We start from the raw sequence: 8829 nt of genomic DNA on the forward strand, positions 1-8829 counted from the left end.
ACATATGTAATTATATATTTATAAAGTCTATGTAAATATCATTGTACTCATATTAGCTATTTTATAAAACACAAACAAAAATTGAAATATAAAAGGATGAGATAAAAAATATATAGCAGCAGTCTTAATAATTTCTTCCTTTATCCCTAATAGGAGTGAATGCCTCCTTCCCTGCACCCAGCATTCTGGAGATCACGAGATTTGATTGAAGCGTGCTTCTAACCGATCTCTGACTTACCTTGAGCTCTCTAATAGTTTCATTTACCTGCCTCTTCAACTAGACACGGGTAGGCAAACTACAGCCTATAGGCCAAATCTAGTCTCCACCTATTTTTGTATAGCCTGAAAGCTAAGAATGATTTTTATATTTCTCACTGTAAGAAAGACTATTCGGTGAGAATGCTTGCTCTATCTTACCTTAGGGGCCCCCAAAGCCTAAACTAGTTACTATTTGGCCCTTTCCAGAAAGAATTTGCTGTTCCCTGGGTCACCTTTGTGTCTGGGTCACCTTTGCCTCTCCTCCAATAGGGACTTCATGGGAGCCTCCCAGAGCTGGGCAGGTGGCTCTCCCATCCATGGGGCTGGCCCTGGCTGTAGCTACATCTCTTGGCCTATAGGCACCCTTCCTTCAAAGAGTAGAAAGTGGCCTCTTTGGTGGTGGCTGCCAACCCTTTGCCTCTTGGACTGTGTTTGGGGCACTTCACCAAGTGGTGGTCCTGGGTAGCCAGATCCTCCACCACAGGGTAGTGAGAGCGATGGGCTGAGGGCCAGGGCATGTCACCGGGCAAACCGTCTTCTCTTCAGAAATTGGGTGGAGGTGGGCTGGAGCTGGAGCTCCCTTAGGAGGTGGCTAGACCAGCGGGTCAGGGGGTGGTGTGTTGCAATTGGAAGGAGGCCAGTTGGGTGCCCAGGTGGAGGTAGCCATGTGGCAGAGGGTGGCCTAAGAGCCTGTCATCAATTGCTGGGACTAGGCTTGGGATTGGACACCTGTCCGTGGGGAGAGGAGGCAAGACCCTGGTGTTGGAGGACTGCACTTAAAAATGACACTACGTGAGAGCTCTGGCTGTGGGTGGTGAGAGTGAGGTCCAGTAACGAAAAATGAGGAGTACGACAGAGCAGAGATTTAGGAGCTCAGAGCTGGTGAAACAGACAAGGGTGAAGGCCCAGGAAGCAAGGGTTTGTTCCCTAAGCTTTAGGCAGTCATTCGAGTGAGTGGATCGAATAAGTAGGTCCGGGCAGTGCCCTGGGCTGTATGCAGGGCTTGTGGGTCACACAGATGAATGTAACACAGCCCCAGGCCCTGAGGAGTTTATTTCGTGTCACACTGATGCTTGTGCAGACTTAGAATCTATGTCTATAATGTGTGTTGCTACGTAGAGGGAGGCACAAAGTGCGATTAGTTGAGATATGGTTAGTAGGGCTCCTTGCAGGGGTTGGGGGAGGCTTTTGAATGACGATTTTAAATGATGAAAAGCATCTAAGACTCTAGTCTAGAGCATCATTAGCCCACCTTTGATGGGTCACTGTTTTCTTCATTTTCATTACTTTATTTCCTTTGAAAGAACCTGCTTGGCATATTTCTGGAAGGTGGGATAGCCTGAATTTCTTAATTAAATCACATTTTGAATGTACTGTGGGCGCTGGCTATGTTAAGAGACTGGTAAATCTCTGTTAATCAGGGAATCCTTTAGCACTGTGAATGATGACACTCCTGTTTCTCTCAGTGTGTGCTTTATTTAAGATTACACTTGATATATTTATTTCCATGAGCACCCAAAGGGGCCTTTTGGACATTAAACATAATTTAGTTTGGGAGTTTTATTTGCAAATATTGGAGCGCCTCATGCAATCTTGGGAGACCCTCAGGGTGGTTCCCCAGCAGCAGTGGGAATGAATACCTTTAATAAAGAAGGGGCGCGGGGCCGGAATCAGGTTTCCTGTCACCTCCTCACCCCGCTCCAGCTAATTCACTACTTCATACTTCACCTCACTCAGCTCAAACGCCGCTCTTTTTTTTTTGAGCTTTAATTTTTTTTGTATATGTAACATCAACTTGACCACTTCAATCATTTTAAGGGTACCGTTTAGTGCTGTTAATCACATTCACATTATTGTACAGCCACCAACACCATTCATTTCCAGAACCTTTTCATTTTCCCCGACGGAAACACTGGCCCTGTTGAACACTCATCCTCTTCTGTGAAATGGCCTTTCATGTTTCCCCCTCCACCCACCAGCCCCTGGCCACCACCCAGGTACCAAATGCCACTTTTTAAACTTCGCTTTTATTTTAACCAGTCACATAGTTAAATAGTTTAAAGAGTCATCTATTGCTGCAAGGCGTTATAGACATCAGCAGTCCTGCTCCCCTTCTTTCTTCCCGCGTCTTGCTCTCCAGCAATAATCATATTGAGTTCTTTTAGCCTTGACATTCACATCCATAAACCTACATAAGGCATCTCCGTTGCTACTTCTTGACTTTTCCGGTTTTAAACCTATTGATTTTTCACTATGAAAAAATAAGAATTTAGCTTTCTCATATTTCCTTTAACATGTTTAATTGTGACATGCATGAAATACACAAGAGCCTGTATAAGACTTCTATCCCTGTTAAAAATAAAACGAACACTCTTTATCCACTGTTCAGCTTTTGAACAAGAACACAACACAACCTTAGATGCCTGTCCCTCAATTGCACCTCCTTCCCTTCCTCAGGGAACCACTAATGTGTGCTAATAATTTCCTTCCTTTTCCTCATATTTATCATGTGTGTACATATTCCTAAACAATATATTGTTTCATTTTACCTGTCTTTGCACACATATAAATGGGAACATACAATGTGTGTTCTGATTTTGTTTCCTTCACTCAACATCATAGTCTTGAGGTTCATCTACTGGATGTATGTAGCTAAGGTGGATTCATTTTCTCTACTCTGCTGTATTCGGTATGAATACAGCCCCATCTCCATTTATCCAGACTTGTCCATGTATCTTGGTGCACATGCGCAAGAGTTCCAGTCCAGAACACATGGCTGGGAGTGGGATTGTCGACAGTGGAATTGTCAGGGTATAGGCTGTGCGGTACATTTTTATCTTGACTAGGTAACAACTATTTTCCAAAGTGATTTCATCAACTTATAAAGCTCCACCAGGGGTGGATGAGAAATTCTATTGCCCCTGTTTTTGCCGACATTGGGTATAGACTGACTTTTTTTTTTTAAATATATTTTTTATTGATTTCAGAAAGGAAGGGAGAGAGATAGAGAGATAGAAACATCAATGATGAGAGAGAATCATTGATTGGCTGCCTCTTGCATGTCCCCTACTGGGGAGGGGGGGAGGGGGGAGGAATCGAGCCTGCAACCCGGGCATGTGCCCTTGGCCGGAATCGAACCTGGAACCCTTTAGTCCACAGGCCGATGCTCTATCCACTGAGCCAAACCAGCTAGGGCTAGACTGACTTTTTAACTTTTGCCAATTTGGTCGTGTGATGTGGTAATTTCATTGTGGTTTTCATCCTGATTATTAATTACTAATTTGCATATATTTATAGATCATTTGTGAGTCCTCTTCTGTGAAATGGCCTTTCATGTTTTTTGCCCATAAAAAAAACGAATCCACAGATGTTCTTTATATGTCATGCAAATTAATTGTTGACCAGTTTTATGTGTTGTAAATATGTCCTCCCAGTTTGAAGTTTGCTTTCTTCTCCCTGTCAAGGGTCTTAAGAACAGAAGTTCTTAATTTTAGTGTGGTTGATTTCATCCATTTTTCCCTTTATGGGAAACTTCATGTTTTTTTTCTTTTGTGTCTTATTTAGAAAAATGATTTCCTATCCCAATATCATAAAACTATTCTATATTGTCTTCTAAGTGTGTTATAATTATTTGCATTTTATATTTAAATATTTTAATCTACCTAGAATTAATTTTGGTATGTGGTGTGATAGCGATTTAATTCCATATAAATCTACAACTGTCCCAGCAACATTTATTGAATTAACTGCTCCATAATTATCTGCTGTGTCACAAAACAAAATTTCCAGTGTGTTTGGGTTTGTTTCTGTGCTATGTTCTACTGGTATTTATCTGTGCCAGTCCTCTGCTGTCTAAATTACTATAACTTTATAATATGTCCTACTGCCCTGGCCAGTGTTGCTCAGTGGTTAGAGAATTGGCATGGACACTGAAAGGTCTTGGGTTCTATTCCCAACACGAGCATCTACCTGGTTGAGGCGAGTGCAGGAGGCACACATCTATTGGGATTGGACACCTGTCCGTGGGGAGAGGATGTGTGTCTCTCACATTAATGTTTCTCTCTCTCTTCCCCTTCCTCCCTCCCATTCTCTCTAAAAATCAATGGAAATAACATCCTTAGCTAAGGATTAACAAAAAACAAGACAAAATAAAAATGTCTTGCCCTAGCTAGTATGGTTCAGTGGGTAGAGCGTCAGCCTGCGGATTGAAGGGTCCCAGGTTTGATTCTGGTCAAGGGCACATGGCTGGGTTGCGGGTTCAATCCCCAGGAGGGAGCATGCAGGAAGCAGCCAATCAATGATTCTCTATCATCATTGATGCTTTTATCTCTCTCTCCCTTCCTCTCTGAGATCAATAAAAATATATTTTAAAAAAATATTACTGTCTGGTATAGAAAACTCTCCCACTTAATTATTCTTCAGGATTGTCTTGACACTTCTTAGGATCTTTATGTTTGCAGATATGTTTTTATCAACTTGTGAAGTTTTGTGGGACTGTTGGGCTTTTGACTGGCATTACTTTGAATCTCAAGATCTATTTGGGGAGAATGTATAATTTTATGATATTGAGTTTTCTTATCCAAAAATATAGTATATCTTTAGATTTGTTTAGAACCTTAGCATTTCTCAATAAAGTTTTATAATTGTCTTCTGGAAGGGTTGCACATTATCTGTTGGAAATGTTCTCGAGCCGAAACTGGTTTGGCTCAGTGGATAGAGCGTCGGCCTGCGGGCTGAAGGGTCCCGGGTTCGATTCCGGTCAAGGGCACATACCTTGGTTGCAGGCACATCCCCAGTGGGAGGTGTGCAGGAGGCAGCTAATCGATGTTTCTCTCTCATCGATGTTTCTGACTCTCTATCCCTCTCCCTTCCTCTCTGTAAAATATCAATAAAATATATTTTAAAAAAATGTTCTTGAACATTTTTCTATGTTAAATATTCTTGGGAAGTTGAAAGCAGTATCATTATGTAGTGACTCCCTTATTTCTTCTGATAATGCCTTTGCCTTAAAGTTCACTTTATATTAATAAACCCACACCTGCTTTCTTTTGGTTAGCATTTACCTAGAATATCCTTTTTCCATCTTTGACTTTGAGTTTCTCTTTGTTCTTATTCTTTAGGCATATCTCTTGTGAATACATATAGGTAGGTTTTATAAAATAAAATCTATTCTGATATTTTTTGTCTTTCACTGGAGAGCTAATCTCTTTTACATTTAGTACGATTGAAAATAGATTTAGGTGAATTGCTTTTTAAAAAAATGTCCTTTCTACTTGTCTACTCTTAAAAATTCCTTCGTAAACCTTTCTTTTTCATTTTCTTTTCCTTTATCCCCCCACCCACTTTTCTCATTTCATCTTTATCCTTTCTACCTGTTTGTAGTCTTTTAGTTCTTATTCTAGCAAATTTGAACATAGCAAACTAATCAAAGTCTAGAAAATTATCAGTATCTGCCTTTTCTCCTAACAACTCCAGGACCTTAAAACACTAACTCTGATTACCCACTTGCAAATAATATGCTACCGTTGTCCAGGATTTAAAATCTTGGTGTTTGGTGAGCAGGGAGAAAATATCCCCTGAGACTTCACAATTACAGGTAACCTGCCCCCAGCCCATGAGTTTGTGATCTAAATTTGTGCTAACTATGTAGTAAAAAAACCACACACACACAAAAAAACAAACTCAAGCAAATAATTTAATTTAGGCTGGTCTCAGGTTGGCAGTGCCTCCCAGGCAACTCACAAAAGTAAATGCAATTCCTCCCTGAAGAATTCCACTTCGATCCAGGCCGCAAGGCTTCCTATAGATTAAGGTCCAAAGAAAATGATGGACTCCCAGATGAATGGCACAAGGAAACAATGCAGCATGAGTAAGAACCAGCAGAAACAATATACAACAGAAATACTAATAGACTTGCCAAGTCTTCAGATTTTGCAATTATCTGACATAGAATATAAAATAATTATATTTTATAGATTTAAGGCAACAACCAAGGAGCTCTAAAATAGATAAGAAATTTAAGTCATTTGGACTAGAAAAAAATCAAATAGAACGTGTGAAAATGAATACCATGTTGTGTTGGCTATAAAACACAATTGACTGTAAGATGCACCAGAATGTTATGTGCCATCAGAAACACTGCCACTTATTATTGCAAGATGACACTCATTGTAAGATACACCCTGATTTCAGAGGTATTAAAATGTGGGCGGAAAATTGTTTCAAAATTGATGAACTGTAGAAATTGGAATTTAAAATTTAGCAGATTGATTCAATTACAGATTAAACTTAGCTGATGGGAGAATCAGTTAACTGGAATAAAGAAACAGATATTTGAATAATAATAATAATAAAAAAGAAACATATTTGATACAAAGAAATTATCCAGGAGGTGGCCTAGAGAGACAATAAAGTAAAAATACAGCAGAATGATTAAAAGATTTGGAGATAGAATGAGAAAACCTAACATATCTAATAAAAAGTTCCAGAAGGTGATAGAATGAAAAAGAGGCAAAGTTTAAAAATACGACTGAGAAATTTGTGAAAATAGTGTAAAGAGAGCCATCCCCAGATACAGGAGTCCAGATGAATCTCAAGCAGAATAAGATTGAGAAATCTATACCTAGACACACTGTGGTGTAGCTGAAGAATACACAAAAATAAAACCACATAACATCAATGACGAGGAGATCGTCAAAACAACCAGGGATAAGAAAAGATCACCTACTAAAGAGCAGTAAATGGACCAATGATGATCTTTTGACAGCAAAACATGGGAACCAGAAGACAGTGGGATGGTTTCAACATGCCAAGAGAAAAATAATAATCAACCGAGAATTGAAACCCAGCAACATAAAGAACTTTCAGACAAATGAAAAGCGAGAACTTCACTCAAGGAATGTTTTAAAAGGTACTAGTATACTTCAAGCAGAAGGCAAATGATCCTAAATCCGAGGTATATTCTTCTAGCAGGAAAGGATTCAGTGAACTCTTTTTTTATTTTCTCCTGCAGGTGGGTGGATTTTCTTGTTACATTTATTTTAAATTAATTTTCTACTTACCCCATCAGAAATCTAAGGGTCGGGTCTATACGACTATTTTATTCCCAGATTTTAGCAAGTGCCTGGCACAGAGTAGGTATTCAGTAGACATTTATTGCATAAATGATTAGATGAGTAATTAATTTTGAGGGAGACACCTATATTAGGTATTAGACCAAGCACAGCTGTGTGTTTCTGCTTCAAATCCAGTCATTGGAGGCAGTGTTTTAGGGCTGGTGAATTCCCAAAGCACTGTGCTGTGAATACAGCAGCCATTGCCACCTGTGGCTATTAAAATTAATTAAAATTAAAAATTCAGTTCTTCAGTTGCTAGTGGCTAGTGGCTATCCTATTGGACAGTGAAGACAGAGAACATTTCCATTATCACAGAAAGTTCTATTGGAAGTGCTGTCACAGAATTCTGGCGAATTCTTAACGGCTCCTGTCTCTTTCTCTTTCTCTCTTGCTCTTGATCTCTCTCTTTCCAGCCCCAAACCAAGCACAGGGATAGATGTCTTGTTTTTAGTGTCTTAAAATGATGCTTTTGAATGAGAAGATGCTGGGTATTTTTGGTGACTAGCACTATTCCCACTTTTTCTTTTCAATCCCTGAGCTATTGTTTACTAAGACATTCTTTTATTCCGATTTCTACTAACGCTGAACGTTACCTGGGTGGAAAGCATAATTGCTTTCTTTTTTAGGCCCTTAAACCGTTTGCTAATGTTTCTGTCTGAGAGTTCCCAAAGCCAGGGTTCTAGGAGAGCTTGGCATGTCTGAACAGCTGACCCACGAAATAATGGAGTAGGTCCAGCGGGGTGTGGGAGCAGGGCATTCTGTCAGTGAAAGAGCTCCCCTCTCTGCACACATGGCCAGTTAATTGGCCATTCTGGGAAGGTACAGATGGGGAGGGGGGCTGCTGAGAATGGCTGGTGACAGTTAAGTGGCCTTTTGTTGACATCCTCTGCTGAACAACTTTGTTGGATTTCGTCTCTGCCTCTCCTCTGCCTCCTGTGGATTTTCTGTTAGATTCATCATTTACCATTCAGGCATCATCTTTCAGGCTCTGCTTCCAATATGACTGCTTTGTGTGCTGGCCTCTGCTTTATTCCTACGATTGCCAGACCATAAAGGGGGCTGTGCGGGGCTTTAGCAGGACCGAGAAATTGACTCTGCTGTCTGTTGAGAACTATAATGACTGCAGGGACCTTCCTGTCCAGCAGAAAACTCACTGCCTACCCCAGCATAATGGGGACCACCTGAAGGCAGAGAAAAGGGACTCTTCACTGAATTCCTTCTCATACAATACATTTCCTTTGTTCCCCTCTCCATTCTCTTCTCTTCCCCTTCTCCGTTGCAGTTGGAGTACTGACCTAAGATGCAGTTGTGACTAAGAGTTAACGCCTTTGAAATAATAATACATTCCATTTTGAAGGCTTTGCCAAGCCAATTCACCCAAGTTGTCTCTGCTAATACACCCCCCACCCAAAAAAACCCTGTGAGGTAGGGAAGGGAGGTGTTATTATCCCCATTT

This window comes from Plecotus auritus (genome assembly GCF_963455305.1).
Source record: "Plecotus auritus genome assembly, chromosome: 4".
Taxonomy (NCBI): domain Eukaryota; kingdom Metazoa; phylum Chordata; class Mammalia; order Chiroptera; family Vespertilionidae; genus Plecotus; species Plecotus auritus.